Source organism: Crinia signifera, chromosome 19 (genome assembly GCF_055691185.1).
Source record: "Crinia signifera chromosome 19, ASM5569118v1, whole genome shotgun sequence".
In the NCBI taxonomy this organism is placed as follows: Eukaryota; Metazoa; Chordata; class Amphibia; order Anura; family Myobatrachidae; genus Crinia; species Crinia signifera.
Genome location: NC_139226.1, coordinates 102,837,272 through 102,856,084, shown reverse-complemented (window position 1 = coordinate 102,856,084; position 18,813 = coordinate 102,837,272). Strand labels below are relative to the sequence as shown.

Sequence of the window (18,813 nt, the reverse complement as noted above, 5' to 3'; positions counted from 1 at the left end):
TGGAACTATTATTAGATTACCAGTGAAATTCATACTATTTTATAGTAAATCACTGAATATACTGTGGGATTATTGTGTTCTGTTTGTAATTGCAATAACTTGACTGTAGTAGCTATACCTAACCTATATGACCTGTACTAGTAAGCAGCTTCCTCAATGCATAACAATAATGGCTACTTGGGCAGTTTCAAATTGTACTAAATAGTAAAGTAGTTAGTAACTTCTCTTGGCTCTGTTCCATTCGGTTTATTTGACCTAATGACCTAATAAGTATTTATTGGCAACATAAAAAAAGTTTGCAATTCTGGACTTTTTAGTTTCGTATCACAAGTATGCAATTATATAAGAGTCAAAATGGCGTCCTGTGAGTTTTTGGAGTCTTTTGTTTCTTTTCAAACTTATATTGGTTGCATGGAATTCCTATTTTGTGTTGCAGCTGTCTGACAAATGTAATATTTCTCCTGTTATTTGTCTGCTGACTGAGTTTAAGGTTGGGCATTAGCTGTGCTACCATCAGGAACCATGGAGCAAAGGGCAATTGGTTTGAACATAGAAACATATAGAAACATAGAATTTGATGGCAGATAGGAACCACTTGGCCCATCTAGTCTGCCCCTTTTTTAAACATGTTACCTCAAACCATATTTGATCCTTATTTTTTTTGTAAGGATATCAATATGCTTATCCCAAGCATGTTTAAATTGTACTACTGTATTTGCATCTACCACCTCTGTTGGGAGGCTATTCCACTTATCTACTACTCTTTCTGTGAAAAAATTCTTCCTCAAATTTCCCCTGAATCTTCCTCCCTCTAGTTTCATTGCATGTCCTCGTGTTCTGTTGCTCCTCTTTCTGTGAAGAATGTCTCCCACCTGTACCTTGTTAAAGCCCTTGATATATTTGAAAGTTTCTATCATGTCCCCCCTTTCCCTTCTCTGCTCTAAAGTATACATATTAAGATCTTTTAGTCTTTGCTGGTACGTTTTGTGATGTAGGCCATGTACCATTTTAGTTGCCCTTCTTTGTACAGTCTTTAATGTATTTATATCCTTCTGGAGATATGGTCTCCAGAACTGAACACAATACTCTAGATGAGGTCGTACCAATGACCTATACAGTGGCATTATTACTTCTTTCTTTCTACTGCTGATACCTCTCCCTATGCAACCAAGCATCTGACTTGCCTTCTTCATTGCTTTGTTACATTGCCTACCTGCTTTTAAGTCCCCTGAAATAGTGACACCTAGATCCCTCTCTTCCTCAGTAGTTTCCATTATAGTGCCATTTATACTATATTCAGTCTTTGGATTTCTGAGACCCAAGTGCATGATTTTGCATTTTTTGGCATTAAATTGTAGTTGCCATTCTCTTGACCATTCTTCTAATCTACCTAGATCATCAATCATTTGTTTTACCCCTCCTGGTGTGTCATCTGCAAAAGGTCACATTTTACCCTCAATTCCATTTGCAATATCACCAATAAAGATATTAAAAAGCACCGGTTCAAGTACAGATCCCTGGGGTACTCCACTTGTAACCTTTCCCTCCTTTGACTGTACTCTGTTTACTACAACTCTGTTTCTGTCCTGCAACCACGCTCTTATCCATTAACATTACCATAAATTGCGTAGGAATAGCACATGTAGTTATCTGTGTTCATTAGAACAGAAATAGAGAGTTATTGAGGTAAATTTAGTGACTGCTCATTTGTCTGAAATCCGGCCCATGTGCACGTTTGCGAATGCGTTCACAGCCATGCGAATGAGGGGGAAAACGATTCGGAATCTCTCACCATCAAATGCTTTCCCCCCCTCTGTTCGCAGGGTCAAGTAAGTCTAGACTTACAGTAGGCTACTGATGACATCAGTGGCCCACCCTCCCAACGGCCGGGGAAAGCTTACATTTTCTGTGGCACTCCCATAAAATGTATGGTTAATGTCCCCAAAGGGCCACAGGGTGTCAATCATCCTGCGAGCAGCCAGCGCTGTATCAAATGTTCAGTCTACCAATGTCAATTGATATTGGGGCAAAACTTTTTTCCTCCCTTGTGGGACATAAAACATACTATTATAACACAACATATGTCTCCCTTCCATTAGTGTATCTCTGTCCTTATAACTACTGTCTCCCTTCCATTAGTGTATGTCTGTCCGTAAAACTACTGTCTCTCTTCCATTAGTGTATGTCTGTCCGTATAACTACTGTCTCCCTTTCATTAGTGTATCTCTGTCCTTATAACTACTGTCTCCCTTCCATTAATGTATCTCTGTCCGTATAACTACTGTCTCTCTTCCATTAGTGTATCTCTGTCCTTATAACTACTGTCTCCCTTCCATTAGTGTATCTCTGTCCTTATAACTACTGTCTCCCTTCCATTAGTGTATCTCTGTCCTTATAACTACTGTCTCCCTTCCATTAGGGCATCTCTGTCCGTATAACTATTGTCTCCCTTCCATTAGTGTATTCTCTGTCCTTGTCCTTATAACTAATGTCTCCCTTCCATTAATTTAACTCTGTCCTTATAACTACTGTCTCCCTTCCATTAGTGCATCTCTGTCCTTATAACTACTGTCTCTCCTCCATTAATGTATCTCTGTCCTTATAACTACTTTCTCCCTTCCATTAGTGTATCTCTGTCCTTATAACTACTGTCTCCCTTCCATTAGTGTATCTCTGTCCTTATAACTACTGTCTCCCTTCGATTAGTGTATCTCTGTCCTTATAACTACTTTCTCCCTTCCATTAGTGTATCTCTGTCCTTATAACTATTGGCAGAGTGTATATAAGTACGTGCAGTGTGGTTGTTAGACCTCACACTTAGAAGATATAACCAGTTTGAAGGGTTTATTCAAGTGGCAGGCTTGTAGGTTACAACAGTACTTCATGTGTTAACTTCAAGCAGTAATACAACTTGTACATTTGGTAACGACAGTCTCTGGTTGTTACTTAGCTGTAGCGTTTTGGCGCGTGCAGGGTAAATGACAGTCTGCTGGTTTACGCTGCGGTATCTCTCCCAGTCTCGCTGCTGCCAATGATGACTGATCTCCCTGTGCAAAAGGTAACGCTGGTAACGGGTTTACAGCGGGGACTTGCTCCTATGCGCTCCGGTGCACGTGGAGCTACAAACAGCATGGACGGAGTCACACACGATCTGAGGCACACTCTAACGCGGGGACTTCCTCACAGGAAAGAGAACGCTGCCAGCAGGGTCAGGGGTCTCTGCCCTGCTATTCGCTTAAGCGACCTGTCACTCAGGGTGACGCTTAACTACGTTGGCTGCAAGGGGGAAAAGGAAGACTGTAAGTCTTACACTAAGCAGTGTATGCGGAGACAGGCGCCGAGCGCTGCAATCTAACACTCCCCCTCGCTTAAGGCTGTCTTCGGCTACATAAAAGAACTCAATACAATGCTTTGTCCTTTTGTAATACCTGTAACCGAAAATATGGTTAGAGAGAAAAAAGACATTCAGAACATCAAAAACTTCAAATCAACATTTTTGAACTTAGACAAGTCCACAGTCCTTCACGAACTTAGTAAGCAAGTTTCCCGACAGTCCTTTAGTAAGCATGTCAGCGACATTCTGTTCACTTGCAATGTATTCAACATCGATGGACTTGTTCTCCACTAGTTCTCTGATGAAGTGATGTCTTATCGCGATGTGCTTTGACCTTCCATGGTGCTTGGTAGTACAGGAAAGATCTATTGCTCCCCTGTTATCACATGCGATACTGATAGTCTCTTCTTCATAAAGTAGACCTAACTCACACAAAGTCTCTTTGATCCAGAGTGCTTCTTTTGATGTCTCTGTGAGAGCCATGTATTCGGCCTCGGTTGTTGAGAGAGCAACGGTCGGTTGTTTTCTACTCGCCCAACTAACTGCTGCTCCGGCCAGTGTGAACAGGTAACCGGTGTGGGAACGACGATCATCTTCATCTGCTCCCCAGTCGGCATCGCAGAAGACTTTCAAATTTGAATTGCTTGTCTTGGCGAATTTTAATTTCAAGGAACTTGTACCTTTTAGGTATCTCAGGATCCTCTTCACTGCGATCCAGTGTTGTCTTCCAGGATTTATTGCAAATTGGCTCACCCGACTGACTGCATGAGTGATGTCTGGACGAGTTCCAATACTTGCATACATAAGACTTCCAACCACGTTCTTGTAAGGAACATCTTGCATTTCCTCTATTTCTTCTTGTGTGGTTGGTGACATACCTTTTGTAATCTTGATGCTTTTGTCAATTGGTGTATTCACTGACTTGGAGTCTGCCATCCCATACTTCAAGATTGTTGCCTCGATGTACGTTTGTTGGTCGACTGTGACTGTTCCCTTTTGCAAGTTTTGAACAATCCTCATGCCCAACAGATGATTGGCTGGACCTAAGTCTTTCAACTTGAATCTCTGTTTCAGTTGATCTCTTACACTTGTGATGTGATCTTCGTGACCTGCTATAAGTATATCATCCACATAGACTGCTATGATGAACAACTTTTCTCCCAGAGTTTTGTGATAAAGGCAGTGGTCAGTCTCTGATCTAATAAAATTCATTTCAAGCAGTACTGTGTCCAATTTTATGTACCAGCAACGACCACTCTGCTTTAGGCCATATATGGATTTCTTCAGAAGACACACTTTCTCTGTCTGAAGTTCATTCTCATCATAATGATCTGGTGATTCCATATAGATCTCTTCAAGTAGTTCTCCATTTAGAAACGCTGAATCGAAGTCTAATTGGTATAGCAGTAAGTCTTGTAAAGTGGCGACTGCAATTACTAATCTGAGAGTGGTATACCTCGCAACAGGTGAGTATATCTCCCCATAGTCAATTCCGGATCTCTGTGTGTATCCCTTAGCAACAAGACGGGCTTTGTAACGGGCAACTTCTCCGTCTGAATTTAACTTCTTGCAGAAGACCCACTTGTTCTTGACTGTCTTGCGGTTGCTTGGCCTATTTACTATGGTCCAAGTATCGTTCTCTCTCAGTGCTGATAACTCTGTGTCTATTGCAGATTTCCATTTCGCCCAATCACTGCACGCTTTCGCTTCTTGAATACTCTGAGGTTCACTGAAAGCAATATTCGCATATTCTTCCTCATATCTTCTGGCTGGTATGCCCTTGTTTCTTCTCACAGAAGCTCTTTTAGTTGGTTCGCTTCCTTCTTCAGTATTTTCTGTTGCAGGTATGCTTTCTATTTCACATACCTCTACTAGTGCTTGCTTTTCTTGCTCTTTTGCTTTTGTGGGTGATGCTGTTTCTTGAAATATCACATCTCTTGATTTCAGGAGACGTCTGTTCTCTGCATCCCAGAGCCTGTACCCTTTGCTCTCCTCACAATAGCCTAGCAATATGCACTGTCTTGATTTTGGGTCAAGTTTCTTCCTTCTCTCTTTTGGTATATGTGCATAAGCTCTGCTCCCAAAGACACGGAGGTGACTGATGTCTGGCTTCTTCCCAGACCAGGCCTCTAAGGGGGTTTTTCCCTTCACGGCCACTGTAGGTGTTCTGTTTTTCAGGTATACTGCAGTAGATACAGCTTCTGCCCAAAAACTCTTCTCCAGGCCAGCATCGTTCACCATCGCTCGTGCTCTTTCAACGATTGTTCTGTTCGCCCTTTCACTTACGCCATTCTGTTCAGGCGTGTAGGCCATCGTCAGCTGATGCTTTATGCCATGCCTTTTTAGGAAGTCGGTTAGTACTTCATTTTCGTACTCTCCCCCATTGTCGGATCTCAGGACCTTTAGTTTTAGGCCCGTCTGAGTTTCCACTAGGTTCTTGTACTCCACAATTTTCTTGACCACCTCACTTTTCTTCTTTATGAAGTATACGTGTGTCATTCTTGTGGCGTCATCGATGAGAGTCATGAAGTATTTGTAACCACTGGTTGACTCCTCTTCCATTGGTCCGCACACATCTGTGTGTACCAGAGCTAGTTGTGTTTCTGCTCTGCCTGCTGACTTGGGAAATGGGTTGCGGGTCTGCTTGCCTTTTATGCAACTCTCGCACACAGGTCTTCCGGTGTCTTTCACTGTGATTCCTGTTGCCATCCCATCAGCTAATTTCTGGACATTATCATATCCTAAGTGTCCCAAACGTCTGTGCCAGAGCTCCATGGACTCATTTTCAGCAGAGGCTGCCAAAGCTACACATTCATCTGTGTCTAGGACGTATAGTTGGTTGCATCGGGTTGCTGAAGCAATTACAGTCCCTCTTTCATTATGCACCATGCACTTGCCCTTTGCAAACTGGACTTTGTAGCCTTTTGCCTCGAGTACGCTGATAGCGATGAGGTTACTTCCCAATTCTGGTACATACAGGACGTCTTGGATATCTGTGACTACTGTCTGTCCCTCAATTCTTAGTCTCACTGTGATTGTCCCAACACTTGAAGCAGTAAGGATCTTTTCACCAATCCCGGTAACTGTTGTGGGGTTACACTGTGTTAAAGAATTGAACCACTCCTTGTTGCAGCTGAAGTGTCTAGAGGCTCCCTAGTCCATGTACCAGAGATCCCTCCTTGGCTTGTCTGTTACATTCAGTGCTGACTCGTTCTTTTTATCATGCCGCTTGTGCATGCCACTAGTGTTCTTCAGCCTGCATTCTGAAGCCTTGTGCCCTACTTTGTGGCACACATAACATTTGAATGTGCATTTCTTGGGTTTCGCACCCTTTGCTACTAAGGCAGAACCTTCAGCTATGGCATCCTTGTGGATTCTCTCTTGGAACTGTAGTAGTTTGGCTCTCACAACTTCAGTTGTAAGCTTGGTCTCATTTGACTCTAGTGCGACAACCAGAAAGTCAAATTCCTCTGTCAAATTCTGCAGCATTACCATTGCTACTTCTTCCTCATCCACTTTTGCTCCTACACACGCCAATTGCTGAGCTATCGATAGTATTTTATCAATATAATCGTTCATGTCCTTGCATGCATTCAATTTTGTTCCATACAGTGTGCGTCTCAGACTTATCCTTCTCATTAAGCCTTTATTTTCATAAGCACCTTGTAGAGTTGTCCACATGTCCTTAGCGGACTCCTTCCCACAGATAGTAGAATAAACATGCTGCTCCACAGCCAGGCCTATTGTGCCAATGGCCTTGTCTACCTCTTCTGGGTTTGGACTTTCTCCTGGGGCTATTGTGACTTTCCATAGCTTCTCCCTCTTAAGCTGCATTTCCATAGCGAACTTCCATGTAGTGTAATTCTCTGAGCCTTTGAGCTTTGGAAAGTTCATGCTATGCCCTGTACTGTGCATTCTCGTTAACTCTTCCACAAATGGCAATTTAGAAATAATTCCTTTGTGTTCTTTTATGTACTGCGCTAGCACTTTGTCTTCAGGGGGTTAATCTTCGCGCACGTGACGTGCTGGGCCCATAACCTATTGGCAGAGTGTATATAAGTACGTGCAGTGTGGTTGTTAGACCTCACACTTAGAAGATATAACCAGTTTGAAGGGTTTATTCAAGTGGCAGGCTTGTAGGTTACAACAGTACTTCATGTGTTAACTTCAAGCAGTAATACAACTTGTACATTTGGTAACGACAGTCTCTGGTTGTTACTTAGCTGTAGCGTTTTGGCGCGTGCAGGGTAAATGACAGTCTGCTGGTTTACGCTGCGGTATCTCTCCCAGTCTCGCTGCTGCCAATGATGACTGATCTCCCTGTGCAAAAGGTCACGCTGGTAACGGGTTTACAGCGGGGACTTGCTCCTATGCGCTCCGGTGCACGTGGAGCTACAAACAGCATGGACGGAGTCACACACGATCTGAGGCACACTCTAACGCGGGGACTTCCTCACAGGAAAGAGAACGCTGCCAGCAGGGTCAGGGGTCTCTGCCCTGCTATTCGCTTAAGCGACCTGTCACTCAGGGTGACGCTTAACTACGTTGGCTGCAAGGGGGAAAAGGAAGACTGTAAGTCTTACACTAAGCAGTGTATGCGGAGACAGGCGCCGAGCGCTGCAATCTAACAATAACTACTTTCTCCCTTCCATTAGTGTATATCTGTCCTTATAACTACTGTCTCCCTTCCATTAGTGTATCTCTGTCCTTATAACTACTGTCTCCCTTCCATTAGTGTATCTCTGTCCTTATAACTACTGTCTCCCTTCCATTAGTGTATCTCTGTCCTTAAAACGACTGTCTCCCTTCCAATAGTCTATCTCTGTCCTTATAACTACTGTCTCCCTTCCATTAGTGTATCTCTGTCCTTATAGCTGCCGTCTCTCTTCCATTAGTGTATCTCTGTCTGTATAATTACTGTCTCCTGTTAGGTATCGGGTGTTACCCCGCAGCCGGGACTGCTGTTCAGGACAGCCACGGCAAAACCCTATTCTGACTCTGTTATACCCCCCAGGCTGGGTGACCGACTCCTGCAGGTGTTCTAGTCTTCACCTGTAGCCGTCACGTTTGGAAGGGCGAGTTAAGCCCGCCCTAACTCCGGTACAGCCAGGTGTTACGTATAAATAAGGAGCCGGGGACCCCCCCAGGGTACAGTAAACAGGAAAAACTAACTAAGGAGCCTAACTAAAGTTTAACCAAATGGTGACTAGCCAGGCCCTGGCTAACGCTACTATGCGCCAGCGACCTAGTCGCTACGACTTTGCGATACCTGTCGCAAACACAATAACCAAACAGCAAAAACACAGTAAAGAAGAACCAGGGGAAGGAATGTCCCGTGGGAACGGGGGCAGGAAGAAAAAGCCTGCTAGGCCCGAAAAATAAACAAGACTAGCGTGACCGGCTGCGAATAAATAGCAATGCAAGGAATGAATACAGGAACTAAGGATAACCCACTGCTGGGGTAACTCACGAAACCAGGGGTATCGAGGGAACAGCGTTCCACGGGGAAGATCCACAAGGAACACAGAGAAGGACACCGGCAGGTGGATAGAGTCAGGCAGAAGCTATCACCGGCGAGGGACCAATGAGAACGGGGAGTCCAGCCCAACCTACATTAATTGCCCCCTCCGGACACCTGTGGTCCGTTTGTGATTAGGCCGAATAGAGGCAGCCCTATTACTCTGCCCGGCGGCGTTATCCGTTGCTAAGCAACGGCGCCGCCGTGAGCAGGAAGTCTCTCCGGCGGCTGACAGCGTCCCAGGTTGCTGGGAGACGCTGGGTTGAAGGGCGGGCGTTGCGTCCTGCCGCCGCGTCCTCTGGCGTCCCTGGTTGCCTAGCAACCGGACGTCAGACCCGGAAGGACAGGCGGCTGAACGGACGCGTCGCCCTGTCCTTCTGCCGCCCGTAACATCTCCCTTCCATTAGTGTATCTCTGTCCTTATAACTACTGTCTCCCTTCCATTAGTGTATCTCTGTCCTTATAACTACTGTCTCCCTTCCATTAGTGTATCTCTGTCCTTATAACTACTGTCTCCCTTCCATTAGTGTATCTCTGTCCTTATAACTACTGTCTCCCTTCCATTAGTGTATCTCTGTCCTTATAACTACTGTCGGTACTTGTGTATTATAGTGGCGCCCCCGATGTGCATCGCGCGATGTTTACCTTCACAGGTATCGGAGTCCCCTCGCGGGCTTCACAGGTATCCGCGTCCCCTCGCGGGGATCGCTGCGCTCGCCACACTTTCTATTCTCAACTCCACGCCGACGTGGATAGTGGGGGTATGAAAAGGTCGGAGGACGCGTACCGCCGCCCCTCGCGGGCTCGCTGCGCTTGCCACGCCATAGTGGGGGGGGGGTGTGTGGCGTGGGGGTGCATTTCACATTGAAAGCACCCATTAGGGTGCTTATACAATGTTTAATCGCATCGCATTGTATGGCATTGTATGCCATGTACAATGTCATACAATTTTAAAATTGTATGACATTGTACAGTATCGCGCGATATCGCGTCGCATCGCATACCATCGTATGCCTTATGGTATGCGATGCGATGGGCGCCGCCAAAATACACAAGTACCCTACTGTCTCCTTTCCATTAGTGTATCTCTGTCCGTATAACACTGTCTCTCTTCCATTAGTGTATCTCTGTCTGTATAACTACTATCTCCCTCCCATTAGTGTATCTCTGTCTGTATAACTACTATCTCCCTCCCATTAGTGTATCTCTGTCTGTATAACTACTATCTCCCTCCCATTAGTGTATCTCTGTCCTTATAACACTGTCTCTCTTCCATTCTGTTTTTCTTTCTTCCCTTCCCATTAATATCTATTTCTATTTCCTCTGGTAGTCTGTGTATCTTCTCCCTGTTAGTGTAGTTCTCTCCATTTATCACCCTTTACTTTTATAGTGCCAGCACCCAGCATGTTCTATTGCACTTTCCAATTAGTATCTCCCACTACGCAAATGAATACAGTGTATTTACTCTTTGTCTCCTCATTCTCCCTCATTAGAGCCGGTGCCTTACTTACACGTTACGCATTTCTCTCACCCACATTAGCGACCCTCCATTTTAATATTGCACCGTCTCTGTTCTTTAGGGTGAGTGAAACAAATCTACGTTGGCAAACCCATCAGCTTTGGTCTGATGGTCTGCTCTGGCCATTCCTCCACTATATAGTAACTGCAGTATAGGAGCTTTGCAGTAATAGCTACACCTGTCTGTATTTTTATTTCACTTGCTGTAAGGTTTGGTGCTTGCAAGATGTCAGAAAATAGTATCACGTCTTCAGATCACCAGCTACTGGTTGGAGAACAGTTATGAAGGGAAATGTATCAAAGCTTGTAGGGAGGTAAAGTACCGGCCAATCAGCTACTACAGTAACTGCTACTTTACCTGTTGTGGGCCAGATGTATCAAGCTTCAAAAAATGATAAAGTGGAGTGATAAACAACCAGCCAATCACCTCCTACCTGGCATTTATCAAACCCAGCCTGTAACATGGCAGTTAGGAGCTCATTGGCTGGTGGTTTTTCACTCTCCACTTTATCATCTTTTATTTGAAAAATTAGAGAAGCTGGATGGTTGATCATTTTCTTCTCTCCACTTTATCTCTCGCTGAGCTTTGATACATCTCCCCCACTTACAGAGACAGTGTACACCCACAGCTGGGTTATAATGGTTGGAAGATGTATTACAGAGAAGTGGCCAGCCACTTACTGTTGCCACGGCAGCACCGCCCTCTATGTACTTGTGATAAGACCAAGGATAGATACCCCTGATGCCTCTGGTCAGCCTTGGGCAATAGATAGTACATACTTTGTGTTCATGTGTTATGTGTTTGTGTATATATTTATTAGTTTCTCACTATCTTTTTTTTTCTATTAGTTTAGAATAGTTTGGTTTACGTTTTTTAGGAATATTCCACAAACAGAGTTAGGTTCTGGCTATAAAGGGTACAGATAGAGCATTTTAATTGTCACAAGTGGCCAGATTGCACTCACGCGTTTCTCCATCTCTTCTGCTACCCGCAGCTGATACTTTTATTGTAACCATGGCAACAGAGCACGGGTAATGCAAGCAGCTTCTGCATGAAAAGTGAATGGTTCCCAATCTGTACACAGCTCTGCTTTGCCAATTTGACCAATTAAACAAATCATTTTAAATAAACCTTGAGTTCCAAAAATCCTATCAATATTTGTAAATTATTTCCAGGAATAAAGCAGTACGTGATATTCATTGGTAAAAAAAGAAATAAATCATATATTATAATTCTGAAAACATAATTAAATCTATTTAATCAACACATCTTAATGAATGTATGTGTATCATGGCATCTCCTAAATTAATTCACTAATTTCTAATTGGTTATTCATTGACATTGTTTATCAAGTTTTCCAATGTCATGTTAAATGTAATGATCCTAAAGATACAAAAGTAAAAAAAAAAGAAAATAAATCTGTATAATAAAATCCTTCTAGAATAATTTAATAGGCAACGTTATAAAACCCACACCTGCATAAGTACCCCATTTAGTATAATTTAGTGCCAAAATAAAGCAATAAAATTTGCATGCGCTGTAAATAAATAAGTAAATCCATATTATTTAATAGTCACAGACCACGGCATTTCTACATCGAGCTTACTAGCAAACATAAGGCATAGAGATGGGGTCAAATGTGGTCATGTAATATTTCAATTATTTATAGCTAAATTATAGATGATTATGTCTAGTACTCCATCTCTTGCCAGTACATCACAACCTATTTTTCATTTGGACAGGGCACCTTGAGGACTTCTACAGTTTAAAGAAAATAAATGGATTTCAGATGTGATTCGATTACATTTTCCTGATGGTAGGTTCATACGCATTTTCAATGTTTTTCATAATCAGCCGGTACCGGTGCCATTGTATAATAAGATTTTAACGGCAGCCTCCCTAATTTAGATTGCCCTATATCTAATAAGTTCAGGAACTCTGCGTCAGGGGCTGGAGCTATTTAAAAATACTTCTATTGATATACAGAACCCAGTTCCTGATAATGTCATATTTAATAAGTTCTTGCTAGTTCTTGGTGAAAAATAGCACTGCCTATATCAGATGTCAGGGGTGGATTGGCCATAATCCCCAGTGGGACGGAGTGTAGATGAGGCCTGTTTAGCGCAACGACGCACATTACACTACATTGTCCCCATTCATTCTGCAGTACAGTAACTGGTGCTGCCCATGTCAGGTCACGTCTACAAAATTTTCAACTTTTAGTTCCCATTTTGCAGCCGGAAGATACAATTTTAATATTTATATGGAATTCAATCATTGGTGTAATTCAAATGTAGAACTACCGCATTGGGAGCTATACAGTATATATATATATATATATATATATATATATATATATATATATATATATATATACTGTATATATAAAGCAAACTATGCAGGCTGCATACACATTCAATTAATAGTAGAATTGGGGAATTCTACCAGATGGACCACACATTTAAACCTAAGCTATTTATTTCAGAACCATGTCAGTACCATCATTGCCATGATCAAACAATATAGTTTTCCACCCACAAATAGAAAAAACTAATTTACTGTTAAAAGAACTAATGGTATATTATATACAGTTCAAACTGTATAAAACATAGAAGACACACTAGAATTACTCCTGCACCTCTAGCGACTGTCTAATTTGCAGGGGAGGCCCTCTTTGGAGGCACACAGGGACTCTAATGCTGTCAGAGGCTCTCCACGCCGCCGATCCCCCCCCCCCCCCCGCAATAAAAACATTTACTTTCCCGTTGGCAAGAAGCATTTACCTCCCCCAGGGCAACGAGCATGTAATTCCCCTTGGCAACAAGCATATAATATCCCCAGACAACAAGTATGGAACCCCAGGCAACGAGCATTGAACCCCCTATGGCAATGAGCATGAAATCCCCCTTGGCAACAAGCATGTAATCCCCCTGGCAATAAGTATGGAACCCCTGCCAGCGAGACTGTAGGTAAGAGGCACTTATGTGCCTAACAATGCAATTGATTGCAGTTAATCGCAAACATTTTATGCGATTGATCATAATTAAAAATCTTAATCATATATATATATATATATATATATAATATATATATATATATATATATATATATATATGATTAAGATTTTTAAGTATGATATACTGTATACATTAGCTTTCATTGCAGTCATTTTGTAATATGATCCTGGAACATCTTAGTTATTCCCATTCTACTTAATATATTCTGTTTAAATTTATCACTTACTTGAAAACTTGTATATTCCTAAGTAATGAAATACTATTTAATTAAATAAAGTCATTATTATGAATCAATGTTACTATTTCATTTAGAATGCCAGAATGGTACATGGTTTAAGTTTAATATGCAATTCAGTTCCAAAAGAATGAGAAAGCATATCATGAATACTATATTACCATGTCTTAAAAATGACACAGTCAGAAAAATAAGATATTAATGTTTGAACAGTTTATTGAGTTGTTCAATATAGAGAAAAAAAAATATTTATCGAACAACAATATATATCAGAGGCTGTGTATTAATGAGGAGGTGATACTATCCATGATGGGTATACTGTATATAGAGCTTATCTTATCCCCGTAGGTTATTTTCCAGCAGATTGCAATGTTAGAGTACTTCTCTAAAGCAACTGTCAAACACTGATGACAGGATTGGTTGGCAGAAATACACTTGGTGGATTTATAAACAGAGGCAGCGGGAGTGATGTCACAGCAGCTTAACTGACTGAAATGGGAGCTTTTTTTCCAAAATTTTTTAGTGAGTTTCAAATATGAGAAGTGGTACAAATTTTAGTTTTATAATCTGTATTGGATGCCATTAGCTCTCTGTACTGACATTTTGGGTCTATGGGAATGGTGCAGTAATGCATTTTATACAGGTGGGTAAGTTATTGCAGAACAATGAATTTATATTTCATGGTTCATATCTACAAAATGTTGGGTTCTGGTTGCTATTCAGTAGCGCACGCAGGGGGAGTTTCTGAGTACCCAGAAACCCCCCCAGGAGTCTAAGGGCCCTACCCTGATAGCTGAGGGTCCCCTCTTTCCATGGGTACAAGAATTTTAAAAATCGGCCCTTGGGAACTGGAGATATCTGACTTCAAAGCACTGGTCCCCATCCAAGCCTGTTGATTGCTCTTCCCAGTCAGATATTTCAGGTTTTGTATGACTTAGAGTTTTTCTGAGGGTATATTCCAAAAGATAGGACTCTTCTCCTTTGATGGACACTAGGAGCTTGTCTCTCCTGTTCCCAGAACCAGAGACATCAGCCTTCCAGCAGCTGGTTACTGCTCCAGCTCCACACACCTGGTATGTAGTTTTATATTCTCGTTGGTAGATTGCTCTGCCTCCTGAACTCTGATCCCCTAGTCCTCAGTATCATTTAGTAGGTGGGATTCTCTAGTTTTTAATGCCATTAAAATTAAGAAATCTATTACTGGGAACTGGAGATATCTGCAGTCAAGCAAGCTGTCCTCCCACCAGAAAATTGTGAATAATAAACCCACTCCACTATACACCCCTCCTCTGCGTATTAAAAATCCTCTACCACCCTGGAAGTTATGTATCAGGGCCCCTTCATTCAGCCCAATGCCCCCTTCTCCCACCCCATCTCCCACCATCTGTGCAGTAAAGGGTTAATTAGTGGAAATTACTGGTCCAGGCCCTACATGCTGAGTGGTTGATATAATATCCCCTACCACCCACGGGACATCAAAGCTTCCCTCACCCCTACCACTGGAGGATCGGTAGGTGCCCCAATACATTGCTATGCTCAGGGGTCTACACTGCTGTTGACACCCCTGTGTGTGTGTATATATGTGTGTGTGTATATATGTGTGTGTGTGTGTGTGTGTGTGTGTGTGTGTGTATATTATATATATATATATTATTAATATTATTATTATTATTATACATTTGGTCTATCTATAATACTTTAACTGACCCGGCATATACTGGGTCACCTAAGTGTCCATCTCCGTGCTTTGCTCCGCCCCTCTGGAAACCCCCTTCTGAAAATCCTGCGTTTGCCACTGCTATTTGATATCAGATTTGTGGTTATACATTATCCATTCCCCATAGGGTTTGCTTTGTAATGTGCTCATTTCTATGAGTGGCTCCGTAAGCAGCTATATTTGCTGCTTATCAAGTGCCGAAACACTGCCCGGACAAACACACATGCCCCTCCGCCACCAAATCCCCTCGGTACTATGCGAGGGGATGTATGCGAACACATTGACTCGCATGCGGTCAAAGGGGAGAGAAATCATTTGATGGTCGCAGAAAGGCCTTGGATGGCCTTGGAAAGTCTAGACTAATGGGGGCGGGCGCCCACGCTGAAGACGTCCTGTGATGCCCTCCCTCCCCGCAACAAACGGCCCGTCAAGTGTGTAACTCGCCGAAGCCGTTCAGTGATGGGGGGTTTGCACATGTGCAGAAATGCACATGCGCAACCTGCGACCATCGGGGGTGAGGCTGAATCAGGATCGCTACAAGCAATTCTGAATTGGCCCCAAAGAGTGTGGAATTACTAACTTCTGATTTGCTTGAATAATTCTTCATCTCAACAGGTGTGGTATAGGTCACAGCCAATGTCTAGGTCGACAGTAAAAAGTCAGCATGCACAAGGTTGACTGATAAAAGGTGAACATGGAAAAGGGCTACACAAGCAAAGGTTGACGTGTAGTGTCAGACTGGGAGGGGAAGGGACCACTAGGGCGGGGGGTGGTGTGTGATGTCATAACGCCTTGAACGTCATGACGTCAGCCCACCCGCACACTGCTCCTCTTCTCCCTCCCAGCCTGCAGCCACCGGGAAGTCAGTAGCGGATGACTGTCCCGGTGGCTGCAAGGTGCTTTTTTTATCGCCACGGGGCAGTCACCAGCTATTGACTGCCCAGCGACAATAGGCGCCACCCACATTTTTAGGTGCGCCTACCAGTGAATCCCCCGTTCCTCCACTGGGCCAGTCTGAGGCTGTCAATGTAAGTCTTTCATGTTTTTATGGTGTCAATGTAGACACCTTAGCATGTAGACCCCCAATTAGTGTACCGCATCGTTTGCCATTCTTTGTGACATGGAGGGTAAAGTATAAAAAGTTGTTTTCTTTAAAAGCCCCCCAAAAAACTCATGTCACTTGTTGACTTTTCACATGTCAACCCTTTGGTGTCGACTTAGAGATTGGCATTCGTTGCTGGCCTCAAATCTACCATTGCAGTAAAGGGTACATAAAATATAAACAGATCACACAACACAGTAAGCAGAGAAAACTAATTGGTGTGGTAATCTTAGCTCAGATTTAGGATCCGATGTATCCAGCTTCAAAAAGTGAGAGAGTGATAAACAGCCAGCCAATCAGCTCCTACCTGCCATGTTACAGGCTGGGTTTGAAATATGGCAGGTAGGTGCTGATTGGCTGATTGTTTATCACTCTCCATGTTATCACTTTTTGAAGCTTTATACATCTGGCCCCTAGGCTGTATCAAGTAATCTGCTTCATTAGAAAATCATTTCTTTGGGCTGATTTCATGCAGGGATTGAATTATTGATAACATTTATACTCCTTCTGTGCAGTCACGGGAGCAGATGAGGAGGCTTCTACCTTTTATTATATGGTTTCTGTATACTACGGCATATGTGTATTTCATGAGCCCCATTATGTGTACTAGGAATACTGTAACCTGCATATAGATAGTGTTTGGGATACCTCTAGTAGTTGTCAATTTGACAGCCTGGAAAATATTTGTGTGTATGTTATTATAGATGAGAGGGCTAGAACGCATAGGTTCTATAAGTAAGGCTCACGGTCTTAGTGCCTCTGGCTTGGTGATTTATGTGGTGATTTCCTGTGTGTATATTGTTTACCGACTTCTATGCTTACGGACAAATGACATGGACTAATAATGCATGAGTGGACTGTAATTACAATGTTTGGATGGGATGTAGGCCTGGATGAATGGGTGAATGATTGAATGAATGACTGAATGAATAAATGTTTGGCTATGCTATGTCACAATAAAAGTACCAGAATATCTGTAAGTAAACCAGTTGTGTGTTGGTGTATTTCCACTAGTTATATATATTAACAAACACAAAAACAATATCGGCGCTAAACTCTATGGAAACACTGTCTTTGTTAAAAAGGTTTGAGGTATAGACCCAACACACCACTGTGCACACGTACCTGTTGAATATATACAGTAAGTATATATGCGCAGTGGGTTCCAGCAGCATAAAGTGAGGGAATTGCCTATTCCCTAGGTATGCAAGGACAAACAGAAAAACACATATAATGCGCTAGAAACAATGTATATAGATAAATACATGTATTGAATAGAAATACACTGGCCAGTGATAAAAATCAGATTATTATAAACAATTACATTAAAATGTGGAAAACGAAAAAAAAGGGGGAATTTTTAGTCTGCCATATTTGGTTTAAAGAGTTCACAGTATTGTATGAAGAAAAAGATGTTATTTCGTTTCAATCATAAGTTCTCCCTGTGAGATGGGTGGAGGATGTTTGTACTCCTCTATATATGAGACCTTCTCTCGCTATATTTTGTCTGGCCAGACATCAAAAAAGTTCAATGTATAGATAAAAATAAAAAGAGGGGGAGGTATCCTCCCTGTACCTGCACTCGAAGTCCCAGGTTTGTGTGCTTTATAATTAGTTAGCAGCAGTCCCTTTTTGGTATTTCTTGGAAGCCCGGGCTCCTTCCTTGGGTAAAATAACAATTTTCTCCAGGGATATGCAGCACTTTAGGCAGGTATCATGGGCAGGTCCTCCTGTATTTCAAGGATGAAAATATTTGCTCAATATAACGCGTTTCCCCGCCTCCGTGGGGACTCAGCGGCTTCCTCAGATTTTTGAGCCTAGTTCTATATATTAGCAGTGTTTAAGGATGGGCTTTTGGAAGCTTGTTTTTTGCCATAGTCCAAGGCTAACCAAACCAGTCCTCAAGATCTACCAGTGGTCCACGTTTTCCAAATCCCCTAGCTAGTGCCCAGCTGCAGTCATTACTAACTGTCACATGTTCAAACCTGCTGCCTTCATTCCTACTATAGATCCACAGGTTGCCTGAGACATGAACCATACTTGCCTACCTGACCCTCTCCATGCGGGAGGAAATGCTCTGTACCTGGGCTTCCCTGGTAATGTATGATTGCCATCACCTGTGGTGAAACACCTTTCTTATCAATTACCTAGCTCACCACAGGTGATGGTAATCATACATTACCAGGAAGTCCAGGAACAGAGCATTTTCTCCCTCGTGGAGAGGGTCAGGTAGGCAAGTATGACATGAACTGTTGGTAGATCTTGAGAACAGGTTTGGCCTCCCCTGGTGTAGTCTGTACCAGATTTTTCCAACTCCTCAACAACACTGCATGTTATCCACCTGCGGCACAGGTGTATATTATATACTTAT

The 18,813-nt window shown here is 42.7% G+C and overlaps 1 protein-coding gene across 7 annotated transcripts in view; it reads left to right on the top strand.

Moving 5' to 3' along the window:
- Positions 1-18,813, top strand: part of GRIK4 (glutamate ionotropic receptor kainate type subunit 4) — a 234,319-nt gene that overhangs the window by 147,745 nt on the left and 67,761 nt on the right. For 2 of the 7 annotated variants that reach the window (XM_083163055.1, XM_083163054.1), the window contains exon 2: positions 12,114-12,187. The exons of the other annotated variants lie outside the window; for them this stretch is intronic. The gene's annotated coding sequence lies outside the window, so the exon portion shown is untranslated. The remainder of the gene's footprint in view (positions 1-12,113; positions 12,188-18,813) is intronic. 7 annotated transcript variants of the gene reach the window in all.